Raw genomic sequence first — 14,052 nt, 5'->3', positions numbered from 1 at the left:
TTTTAAAAAAATTTAACTATATATAAATTAATTGAAGCTAAATAAAAGTGTTTATTTAACTTATTAATTTATTTTTTTTAACTACGATATTTAGTGATAATTTACAAGATACATGATTTGTTGATAATTTGTGTGATAGAATTGATTAGAGGATAATCATTGAGCTGCAATATATCTGTTCTTGAAATATTGAACACTAATGAATTAAATCGAATTTGGTTTTTGAACCAAGCTGAAGACTCAAAATAATCATTCGTAGAAAACGATCAATATTTTGTAAAGCATTTAAAAAATATGCAAGTTCAATGAATAAAAATATTTTGGTTGAATTATTTTATTAAACATTTGGTATTCAATATTTGTATTTGAAGAACACATAAAATGGTTCGACAATCCATCTTTAAAATAAAATAATCAGTAAATGCAATAGATAAATAGACACAAATTTTTTATGGATGTTCGGAGATTAACAACTCCTACTTCACCCCTTCTTCCCCTTGGAAAGGATACACTAGAATATTTTGATTTATACAACACTTTGTACAAACCCATTTCAACTTAGGACTTATCTCTTGTATAATTTAAACTCCTAGCACACTCTTGATTGTAGGACGCAACCTCACAATCCGCATAATATTTAATGTCTCTTATGACAAGACTAGAAACACAATCTTTAGTGTCTCTGTGTGAAGACTCACTCAACTAAACTTTGAAGCTCAACTCTCATTTATATGTGTGAATGATTTTATGTGAGGATTTCATCCATTATAGTGTGTATATCTCTCAAATATATCATCACACTTATACTTGCTCTTATTCTTGCTCATTTCTTCTTGTAGGATGTCCATTATTTGAATCCACTTCCAAAGCTTATATTTCATCTTCAAGATGTTGTATTCATAGGCTCAAACAATAATATATACGTTAGACACAAGAAAATCACCGTTTGGAAAGTTTCTGATATTGAAACGGTCATTTCCGTCTTGCTGGACATTTTTTCGAGTCTAAACCGGTCATTCATTTTTGTTCCTGGTCAACTGGTTCAATTTGGCTCCTGCTCAACTGGTTAACTGGTCAGTTTTGGTCTGGTCAACTGGTTCAGTTCTGGTCTGCTCAACTGGACAACTTGTCCAGTTTTGCTCATGATCAACTAGTCAACTAGTTCAGTTTTTCTCCTCTACTAAAGTGGTCAGTTTTGCTCCTCTGCTCAATTGAATCTGGTCAACTGCTCAACTGACCCTGGTCAACTAAATTTGGTCAAATGAACCAAACTGATAAGATCTGCTGAAATGCTGATTTCAACCTGCGCAAAACTTGTATTTCCATCGTCATTTATCAGTATCTTACACTCTGATTCAGACTTTACCTTGTGAATATGATTTGTAGATTGAAGGGAAATATTATTTTTTTATTTAAGTGATATAATTTCTTATCTTAAATGTTTCCCTAATATTATATTTCTTTGTTTAGTTGATTGTGTAAAATATTTATTGAGATTTTTCCTTTCTAGATAATGAGATAAGTATGCTAAGTTTTATCATGATATTGTATGATGTTTAAAAGTGGAGTTTATTTACTAATCAAATTTTAAACCTTCCTTATCTTATAGATTTGATAGCAAGGAATTAAAAAGATAAGTGAAGAGGAGGATAATCATTTGAGAGAGAGACGGAAGATCTATCATATACTCTCCTCTCAAATATATACACGCACGAGTGCATGCTGTGAAAGATCAGAGAAATTATTCTTCAAGAGACGTGCTGGCCGAAGAGTGCTGCTGCACGTGTTGCCTTGAATGTTGGAAACATCTACAGATAACATCCGTGACGAAGTTGACTGAAGATCATTTTTGTTGCTCCAGTTTTTGGCTCACGTTTTTGTTTGCTTTCTTGAATAAGTTTTATTCTGAGTATCTGTTTTAGAAAGCGTTTATTTTCTCAACGTGTTGAGGAAATTGATTTTTGTGAAAATCACTAGTGATTGGTTTTTGTGTAAATGTTTTGGTTTTCTAGTGATTAATTTTTTCCCTGAGGCACCGCGCAAATATTTATACTTGTGCAAATTTAATCTTGTCCATCTATTTATTTAAAGTGAATGTATTACAGATTTTAATATTCCGATGCATGTTGTCTCAAATTTTGTAACATTTGGCACAACACTTAATTCTGATAAAACACAAATTCATAATCATATATTATTGTTCTTATATTTACTCACATATGTCGAACAACGTTTCTTACAAGTGGTATCAGAGCCTTCTCTTGATATACTAAGTGCTAATTCTGTTTTTGTTTTGCTTGACAGTATTATTTAAATGGATACATCACTCGCAAATACAGCACTTCGACCACCAGTCCTACATGGAACCAATTACAGTCTATGGAAGGTCAAAATCAGGATCTATATAAAATCCATAGATGATAGATCATGGCAACGAGTTACAGGCAGTTGGACTCCACCAAGGAGACTGGACGAAGATGGTGATAGTCTGATAAAACCAGAAAGTGACTGGACTACTGATGAAGTGCAGATTTCAAATTACAACTCAAAGGCTCTGAATGCGATCTTTTCTTCGGTTGATATGAATATGTACGATTTAATTAGTAATTGTATTTCCGCTAAAGATGTATGGGATATCCTCCAAAGACACCATGAAGGTTCTGAGAGTGTGCGACGAACTAGACTAAGAATGCTTACTTCCAAATTCGAGATGATGAGGATGAAAGAATCTGAGAACATACTGGATTATGATCGTCGCCTACGGGAAACTGCTAATGAAGCGTTCAGTCTTGGAGACCCCATCTCCAATGAACGATTAGTCAGCAAGGTTCTCTGTTTTTTACCCGAAATATTCAACGTAAAAATCTGCGCAATCGATGAGGCTAAGGACACATCAAAGATGGCTCTGGAAGATATTATCAGTTCACTTCATACTTTTGAAATGAACATGGACATGCAGAAGAAGGATAAAGGGAAGACGATTGTATTCCAAGTCTCAAATGACTCTTATAATGATCTGCTTCAAATATCCCAAAAGGTTAATGATTCAGACCTTTGTGAGGATTCCATTACTTATATCACAAAGAAATTTGGAGATTATTTGAAAAGAATCAGGGACAAAAGAAGTCTGAGAAACCGTCAAGGTTTCCAAGTCTTCCAGCACCTGAAAGGCTACAAAGGTTTCCTAACAAGCAACAATTTCAACCAAGGAATGAAGGCGAAGGACAATCTGATTCAAAGAATTATGACTCAGTGCAGTGTAGAGAATGAAATGGCTTTGGCCACTGTATCAACGAATGTGCTAACAGACTACGAAAGAATAAAGGCTACAATGTCTCTCTAAGCGATGAAGAATCCGATGTTGAGGAGAAGCCTACTGATGAAGATAATCATACCTCCTTGACTGCATTATTGACAGAAAATCGCTGGCTGCAAGTGAATCCATTAGGTGTTGCCCTAGGTGTTGCCACTCCTAGCCGCAACACGTGTGAAAAATCAGTATGTTTAAAATCTACAGCTTCTGGAAATTCGAGTGTAGATGATGAATTGGAAGTGGATGATGAAGAGATCTCTCTCGAAAGCGTGCAAAAATTTTATGAAGAGCTGTTTGAGGATTGGATCAAAAGAAACAAACTCAATTCAACTCTCATAAAAGAGAACACTGATCTAAAAGCCGTGGTTGCCAAACTTGAAGTAATCCTAAGCAAAAAGGACCTGGAACTAGGCAAGACCAAGGATGAGCTTCAAAAGGCAACTGAGACTTTATCCAAGTTTAATTCGAGCACATCCAAGCTTGATTCCATACTTTTGATGGGAAGAGATGATAAAAAAGGCCTAGGTTTCAAAGACAGTGTGTTTGGTGAATGTTCTAAATCAACAGTCTTTGTGAATGGAAAAACTGATACAACCACACAGTCACAACCCAAACCATCAATCAAAAGTTCTCCACCAAGGAAACAACCTGCTGCACTCATTCCTAAGAAAACAAAACGCAGGTATGTATGTCATTACTGTTTTAAACCTGGTCATATCAGGCCCTACTATTATAAACTCAGGGATGACCGCATGAATCAAAAGACGAGGCGGATGTCGCCCCGAATGTTGCACGACACTTCCCGCAACACCTCTAACAATCGACCTAAAGTAAGACAGGTTTGGGTATCAAAGGTAACAACTCACTGTGATGTTGTCTATACTTCATTGAAAACTAACACTGCAGGTCATTGGTACTTTGATAGTGGAAGCTCTCGCCATATGATAGGATCACAAGAATATCTCACTGATTATGTTGATCAAAAAGGTGGGAGAGTAACCTATGGAGGGGGAGCTAAAGGAAAGATTGTGGGAAAGAGAACATTGAATGTTGAAGGATTACCAAAGCTCCACAATGTGCTCCATGTTGAAGGATTAAATTCGAATTTGATTAGCATAAGCCAATTGTGTGATGATAATTTGCATGTCAAGTTTAATAAACATACCTGTGAAGTTTTCGATGAAACTAATTCGTGCATTATGATAGGTACAAGGTCTTCAGACAATTGTTATCAAATAGGCGAGGAACTTTCATGCAATTATGCTAAAATCAGTGAACTCAACCTTTGGCATCAAAAACTTGGACATGTAAACTTCAAAACCTTGAAGAACATGTGTAAGTACAATACAGTACGAGGTATGCCTAATCTTTCAACTTGTATACCATATGTGTGCGGAGATTGTCAAAAAAGAAAACAGACTCGTGTGTCAAACCCAGTGTTGTCAACATCTAGGACAACACGCTGTCTGGAGTTACTATATATGGATCTTATGGGTCCTATGGAAGTGGAAAGCTATGGAGGTAAGAAGTATTTTTTGTGTGTGTTGATGATTTCTGACGGTTTTCATGGGTAAGTTTCATTAGAGAGAAATCGGATACTTTCAATGTCTTTAAACAATTGGTCACAAGGATTACCAACTTTCATAATTTGAAGGTGAGAAGGATCAGGACTGATCATGGTAAGGAATTTGAAAACTCTTCTTTCTCATCATTTTGTGACAGGAAAGGAATTTCACATGAGTTTTCAGCACCAAAAACCCCACACCAAAATGGCATTGCCGAACGCAAGAACAGAACACTACAAGAAATGGCAACGGGTGATGCTGAATTCAAAGAATATTTCAAAGCATTTTTGGGCAGAGGCCCTAAATACAGCTTGTCATATCTCAAATATGGTGTATTTGAGAAGTGGTTCAACCATGACTTCTTATGAAATAATCATGGGAAAGAAGCATATTCTTAAATATTTTCATATTTTTGGTTATGTTTGTTGCACCTTGAATGACAGGGATCAACTTGCAAAATTTGATTCAAAAAGTGATAAATGTGTGTTCTTGGGATAAGCCACTAATAGTCGAGCTTACCGCATGTTTAATTTACGAACTAGAACTATTATGAAATCCATTGATGTTGTTTTTGATGACTGTGCAAACCTGAAAAAGAAAACAGCTGAAGATGATGTGGAAGACCTACTGGAAATTCCAATCGTACTGGAAAATACAGGTGTTGCCCCAGATGTTGCAACACCTAGCACAACACATGACACTGAAGTCACTGAATCTGAGGACAAAACGAACAGCGATGATGATGTAGTAGATGATGGACATAATATTCCAAGTAAAATTCAAAAAACCATCCATCATCTCAAATAATTGGAAATATGCGCGAAGATGTCCAAACTCGAAAAAAGAAAAAGTGGATTATCGTAAGATGGCTGGACTTATTTGCATGAGCTCTACATACTCGCAGGTTAGATTTTCATGTTTTCTATCCAATTTCGAACCCAAGAATGCAATGCATGAGGAGCTTGAGCAATTTGTTCGAAATGATGTGTGGCACTTGGTTCCACCTCCTGATCACAGTAATGATATTGGAAAGAAATGGATTTTCAAAAATAAGACTGATGAGTCAGGAAACATCATTCGAAACAAAGCTAGATTTGTTGCTCAAGGGTACACACAGGTTGAGGGGGTTGATTTTGATGAGACCTTTGCTCCTGTTGCCCGTATTCAGTCAGTCATACTACTACTTTCCATTGCTTGCTACATGAAAATCAAACCTTTTTAAATGGATGTTAAAAGTGCATTTTTAAATGGAATTTTGTATGAAGAAGTGTATGTTAGACAACCTAAGGGTTTTGAGAATCCACACCATTTGGGTCATGTCTACAAATTGAAGAAGGCACTTTATGGTTTGAAGCAAGCACCACGTGCGTGGTATGACAGACTAACAGAATATCTTCTTGAAATTGGCTTCAAACGAGGTGAGGTAGACAAAACCCTTTTTATTCAGAAATCCAAAGGTGAGATCCTTATTTGTCAAGTCTATGTTGATGATATAATCTTTTGTTCCTCATCTCAAAAGCATGCTGATAATTTTGTTGAGTGCATGTCATCTACATTTGAAATGAGCATGGTTGGTGAGCTAAGTTTTTTTCTTGGCCTGCAAATCAAACAAATGCATGATGGTATCTTTTTGTGTCAAAGTAAGTATGCTAAAAATTTGGTAAAAAAATTTGCTAATTAGAACATCAAGAACATGAAAACACCTATGGGATCGAGTGAAAAATTATCCAATGATGATGCTGCCAAAAATGTTGACAACACCTTATATCGCAGCATCATAGGAAGCCTTTTGTACTTGACTGCTAGCCGCCCTGACATAATGTTTAATGTATGCATGTGTGGTATATATCAAGCCAATCCTAAGATTACTCACTTAAAAGCCGTAAAACGCATCCTACGATATGTTTCCGGAACCATTGACTTTGGATTATGGTACACACATGAAACCAATTCTAACTTGGTAGGATTTTCTGATGCTGATTGGGCTGGAGACTTAGATGATAGAAAAAGTACATCTGTAGGTTGTTTTTATCTTGGAAATAATTTGATTTCGCGGTATAGCAGGAAACAAAATTGTACTTCACTTTCAACTGCTGAATCTGAATATGTGGCAGCTAGAAGTTGTTGTTCTCAACTCTTATGAATGAACCATATGATAGAAGATTATGGACTTAAGAGTGATTCTTTAGTTGTATACTGTGATAATTCTAGTGCAATCAACATTTCAAAAAATCCAGTACAACACTCTCGAACTAAACACATTGATATTAGACATCACTTTATTTGAGATCTAGTAGATAAAGAATTGGTTCGAATTGAATTTGTTGGTACAAATAAACAACTTGCTGACATATTCACAAAAGCATTAGATTTTGAGAGATTCTCCAACCTTAGAAAATCTCTCAGCATGTGCTATGTCTAAACATTCATAGATATTGTCTCAGATGTTACAACATCTCGGATAACAACTAACATGCATGTGCATTTCTAGGACTTAGACATACTGCACTTGCATACAAACTGTTATATGATGTGTTGGAATAATGTTGCATAATCTTCGGGTGCACTTACAATTTCTTGTTCTATCTAAACTTAACATACTTGGATATGCTTAACAATTTGATTAAATCACAAAGTAGTTGAAGGATGATCATGCACACCATGACATTGTCCCTTACGAAAAGTGATATGACAAGATAGAGTAAAAAGACAAATCAATTTTGCATATTACATATGCTCTGTATCTGAAGACAAGATGAGAAAAAGCTACCTAAAAGAGTCCAATGAAGACTGTGCTTTTAGTGTGGGAGATACCTCTTCTGAGTTTAATACAGAAAGGAAATCAAACGAAGTTGAAAAAGCTACTTAGAGGAGTCCTAAAGAAGACCGTTCTTCTAGCGTAGGAGCTACCACTTCTATGATCAGAAAATGATAAGGTTCTAAGTGTGCAGTAAAATCGAAATAAATTTTGAAATTGGACGTGTTGTCAGAAGATGTTGCCAACATTTGCGAAAACACTTCATTTGTGAACATATCTCATATTAGCTTTCATGTTTCTATTTCTGTTACATTTTAATTTGGTCATGCATAAACATAACATTGTGAATATTGTTGTGTCAAAAGGACATGAGTATTTGAACAAAGAAAAATTCGATGAAAATCTAGATTTTGCGAAAAAATCGAATTCATGTGTTCTTTGATGTCTTAGTGGAGTTAATTCGATGTGGGTTTCTTTCTGGAATTTACCTTGAACAATCATGGCACTGAAATTATTCAGTATGTGCAGAAAAGGTGTTAACGGCTATATTTTTACGGTTTCGTTTATTACCGTTAGACTAGGTCAGTTACTAATCTTTTGTTACCGTTGCACTGTGCACTCATGTTTATCTTCTTGATTTACAATGCTTAATTCATCATTATCTGCATGATAGTTTCTCGAATTTTCGTGTCTTCCTTCCTAAACTTCTCTCTGCTTTTCTGCATTCCTCATTTTTTTCTCTTTTACAATCTAAACTCCAAAAATGGCAGGAAAGGGATACGAACCTCATGACATACGAAGTGAGATGGGTCACGCAGAGGATGTTGCCCCGACTCCTGCAACATCTGTTGAAACACCGACTGCCCCAAATCTACAGATCATCCATGCTGTTCTAACGCTAGAACCACTGGAGGTCATTGCTCCAGGGAAACCATGGAATCCAGCAGACCTCGAAAATCCTCCTATGTTTAGGTTTCCCAATCCACCACGACCACCGTTGAGAAGATCAAAACGACAGGCTGGGTATAACCCTGATCTTACTCCCGACAAGCGATTTCGTTACAAGGGCCAGCCCTCCACTCTCTCGTTGCTTATTGATCCAGAAGAAACCTCGGGAGATGATTCAAATGACGGGGACTACGAGTTAGTTGCCCACAAAAAGTCCTGCATCTCGGGTTGCTGTGAAGTCTTCCTCGTCATCATCTGGTACGACACACTCGCAACCCCTTGCTAAAGCCACCCAGGTTGCTCCACAGGAACACTCCTCGTCTGATGAGGATGAAGTGTCTCTGGCCCAATTTATGGCCACCTTGAAAAAGGACAAAAGGTATGCTCCTTCTATCTCTGGGCACCCACAAAGCATTCCCCTTGATGATCTAAGTGGTGAAGAGTTGAAAGAATCTACTGAAAGTCCCTCCAATAGTGACAATTCTGTTGTATCCTCTCACCATTCTGTTGATGCTCCTGATGATGGTGCCACTCATGCTACTGACATCAATGAAGATTCCTCTGCTACGGAGGATGTTGCTGCCGATGTTGTCCACACTCCGGACAACACGGATCTGAATGACTATGATTTGAGTACAACGTTCAGTGAGAAGTTCTACACCAAAGCTGCCTGATGCTCAGTGGCACTTGTATGCAAATCGAGAATTCCTGGAAAAGAAGAATATTGATGGAGTTGCTTTTGCCAGACAGAACTTATGTGCCTTCCTCACGCAAGCCCATTTTTTCTTAACTGTGTCAGCTGTCACACCCTTCTCTCGAAAACACGTGATCGAGTTTTATTCTAACTTATCTCCAGGCGTGGAAGATGAGCGATTAGCAAAGTTTGGGAAAGTATTTGTTTGTAACAGACTGTATGAGTTTAGTGTTGCTGCAATAAACTTCCATTACCAGACCCCAATGGAAGATGTTGATGGAATTGCCCCAAACATTCAAATAGTCACATCCACACTCACCGAGGGCATTATTACTCGCTTCCCAACTCATCCACAGAAGCTGTCAGCTGCCAATCTAACATCGTTTTACTCTGTGCTACACAAGCTAGCTATTAGAAATTGGACACCTTCCACAAACACCACCATAGTCACCTGACACCAGGCCATGGTTCTGTACTCCATAGGGACAAATGGAGTGTTTAATTTCGGACAGATGGTCTTCAACACGGTACGACAGTATGAGGCAGGTGGTCTTAAGGCATCTAAGCTTCATTTTCCCAGCTTAATCTACGGGATGTTGGTATCCCAAGGCTTTGTTCGGGATGTTAGCGAGCCAGTGTCTACCATGGGTGAATAATTTAAGATTGCCCCTGCTTTCTATAAGGGAAATAGGAAGATCGACCTTCCTTGGACCGCATCTGGTGCTACTCCAACAGTATCTAATATTCCCCCAAGCACCTCTACTACTCCATCAACCACTGACTTCATCCTACTCACTGTACCAGAAGTGCAAGCACAACTTGATCATGCTCAGGCCAAGATTGAGCAAGCCAAGGCTACTATTGGGCAAGCCAATGCTGATATTACCTATTATGAAGATTTGGCTGAAAACTACAAGCTACTACTGGAAGTAGGGAGTCCATTCTGGACAAAAAGAGGGAGGTGGAGATGATCAAACCGAAGAAGAAGCAGCTGATGGAGATGATCAAACAGAAGAAGCAGCAGCTGGTCCATCTGGAAGCAAAGAATAAAAGGATGGGATCTAGGACTTTTTGTTTTTTTCTTGATGTTACGTTTTCACTGTCTCTGGCTATGCTCTGTCCTTGTTCTCTGATGTATTTGCTCAAATTATTCTGTTAATGAATTAGTGCAGGTGTTGTCTCAAGTGTTACAAACAAAACTAACAACCCCCGTGCTAGCATTATCTTATTCAGGGGGAGAAAAATTCTCTAACTCAGAGGGAGATGTCGAGAGCATTCAAGAATATATGAGTTTGATCTCATTTTGTCCAAAAAGGCAAAAAGGGGGAGATTGAAAGGAAATATTATTTTCTTTATTTAAGTGATATAATTTCTTATCTTAAATATTTCCCTAATATTATCTTTCCTTGTTGAGTTGATTGTGTAAAATATTTATTGAGATTTTGCCTTTCTAGATAATGAGATAAGTATGATAAGCTTTATCATGATATGGTATGATGTTTAAAAGTGGAGTTGATTTACTAATCAAATTTTAAACCTTCCTTATCTTATAGATTTGATAGCAAGGAATTAAAAAGATAAGAGAATAGGAGGATAGTCATTCAGAGAGTCGGAAGATCAATCATATACTCTCCTCTCAAATGTATACACGCACGAGTGCACGCTGTGAAAGTTCATAGAAATTATTCTTCAAGAGACGTGCTGGCCGAAGAGCGCTGCTGCACGTGTTGCCTTGAATGTTGGAAACATCTACAGATAACATCCGTGACGAAGTTGACTGAAGATCATTTTTGTTGCTCCAGTTTTTGGCTCACGTTTTTGTTTGCTTTCTTGAATAAGTTTTATTCTGAGTATCTGTTTTAGAAAGCGTTTATTTTCTCAACGTGTTGAGGAAATTGATTTTCGTTAAAATCACTAGTGATTGGTTTTTGTGTAAACGTATTGGTATTCTAATGATTAATTTTTTCCCTGAGGCACCGCACAAGTATTTATACTTGTGCAAATTTAATCTTGTTCATCTATTTATTTAAAGTGAATTTGTGTTGCAAATTTTATTATTCCACTGCATGTTGTCTCAAATATTGTAACATTTGGCACAACACTTAATTCTGATAATACACAAATTCATAATCATATATTATTGTTCTTATATTTACTCACATCTGTTGAACAACGTTTCTTATATAGATCATCGTCATAACTTTGTAACGCACACTGAATCGTTTCATTTGGATCAACGAGCTTATCCGGCTGACCAAAATACCACAACTGCTCATGCCCAACTGATTGCTATTTTCGTGCAATCAGTTTGGTCTTGCAACCGTCAGTTTGCCTAGAAACATCCGATTTAGCCTCATTGGTTTGAAATACGGCTTGTTCCAAATTTAGTTTTCCATTCAGTTGTGTTGACGGTTTGTCATTTGCATCATTGAGCTGGGAGATATCATTGAAAGACTGAAACTTTCCAGATTTTCAGTTTGGCAAAATTTGAGCTTCAGCTTCCATCTTGAGTTAGCAACTTCAAACTTAATTAAATATGTTAGAAACACAATAACAAGTTTTTTTTATCATCAAAATAAAGATTTTTAGAGTTTTTAAATCCAACAATGTGATACTATGGATTTAATATAATATACGATATTATATGGTAAAAAGATTATCGAGAGCCATGACCAATTTTTTAGATGTATGTAAGGATATTTTACATGATGTGTTTTTAAATTATTTGATAATTATTTAAAGTGGGACATGTATCCATATATGGCTCATATGGATCAATTAGCTCTCAGTTATCAATAATGAATCTGATATATTATAAATAATCAGTATGTGTATTATTATTAATATAATAATAAGAACTGCATGAATCTGGCAAGCATGCAAACAAACATGACACAAGATTTTAAAACTAATTATGAAAAAAATTTAAAGTTAAACTCATTTTGGATAAGATCCAAATTTTAAATCAAGTTCATTAAAAGAAAAATTACAAGAAAGTTTAATAATTCCTTTCCTTCCATCAACGGTGGTTGCATGATGACCGCTACAAGTAGTCAGTGTCTGACTCATATTACTAGGGAGGCTGGATACCGGAAAGCTTTGACTTCTACTGACATACTTGATGTGAGCTTCGTTGAACTCCCATGATTTCAGCTCATATTATTAGGAGATCTCATAGAGACCATCCACTAAAGTTCAACATTGATGGGTCTGGCTCGACACGTAAAGAGAATGGAGATCATATTATTGTCCCTTCCTCAAACATGAGGAAAAATACGTGAGGGTTTCAAGGGGTTGCGATTGGGCTCTACCTTTTGGAATTGTGATTGGCTAATATTATTCGATATCATAATTTTGTATTGAGACTTGCTTATTCACTAAAAAAATTGGATTTTCATTTTTCATTAAGATGGTGAAAATGTTAAAATAGTGGGAGAAAATTCATAAAAACAAAAGTCCATATTTTATGTCTTACAAAATATTTTAAAATAGTTATTAACGTTTATTGTGTTTCCATTTCAGTATATTTATAATGTTGTCGCGTAATCCCCTTATGTGATTGTCAGTTAAAACAAGCTAACTGAACTCTAATTTTCAAGATTGGCTAAGAAAAATTGTTCTAAATTTGGATAAAATGGCATACACACTAATGTTAGTCTTATTGAACTGGCTAAGCATGCGAGATGGTGGGACCATAGTATGCAAGATAAATTTTAATATACATGCTTCTATATCAAATAAACAATAGAGATAGTTTGAGAAAATTATTAATGTTGCTAACATTCGAATGCACATACAAGATTTATATGGTGCTGAAACTCGTATAGTAATGCACACTAATTTCAAGGAGCTCGTGACTACACGCATGCAAAATGGGGCTTCGGTCCATAAGAAAGGTGTACATATAATTGGGCTTATTGAGAAAGTGGTGGACCTGTAATTGATTATTCCCAATGAGTTACATGATGACATCATCTTGTTAACAATCTCTCTCATTTGGCGGGTTTGTGGTGAAATTGTACATGAATAAGATAAAGGCTAGCCTCCAAGAGCTAGTCAATATGCTTACGACTTACGAGATCACCATAAAAAAAGAAAATGTTGTTTTCTTAGTGGTCTTCTTGTCAGAAATGAAAAATGGCCCACAAGGTAAGTGCTGGAACATTTCATGTTCTCAATCTTGATTTTGATGTTAACAAAACTTTTTATTTTGTTTCTAATGAATTTACCTAAGTGCGCAAAAGCTGAAACCGATCAGGATTCGAACAAACCAGTTATCAAGCCAAAACTGAATCTATCGAGACGCAAAAGCGCCAATTGATTTCCCAAACTAAATCAGTTCAACTGATATATCAAATACAAGTTCAACTGATAGTCTAGCTGATAGGTGGTTCAGCAGAAGACCTTCAGAAACCCGGCAGCTGATGAAGAACTCAAATGATGAAGAGCTCAGTTGACCTGTTCAGCTGAAGCAGTGAAATCAGTTCAGCTGACGAGCCAATTGATTTCACCAAACCAGTTCAAGATCAGTTCAACTGACCAGTACATAACATCAATTAGGAATCAATCAGTTTGCAGAACACAACAAGCTTATTCAAATGGAATCCAGCTCTGTGCATTGAGGAAAAGCTTTTGTCCAGTCAAAGGACAATAATGGAAGTTGCAGTAGAGCTTAAAGCCAAAACGTTCCAGAATGGCTGTCGGAAAGTACATACATATCTCGAAGAACATATTCAAATTGCAACGAACATATTTGATGAGTCTTGGTGTACGG

Source organism: Primulina tabacum, chromosome 10 (genome assembly GCF_025594145.1).
Source record: "Primulina tabacum isolate GXHZ01 chromosome 10, ASM2559414v2, whole genome shotgun sequence".
Lineage (NCBI taxonomy): Eukaryota > Viridiplantae > Streptophyta > Magnoliopsida > Lamiales > Gesneriaceae > Primulina > Primulina tabacum.
This window is presented reverse-complemented; position numbering follows the sequence as displayed.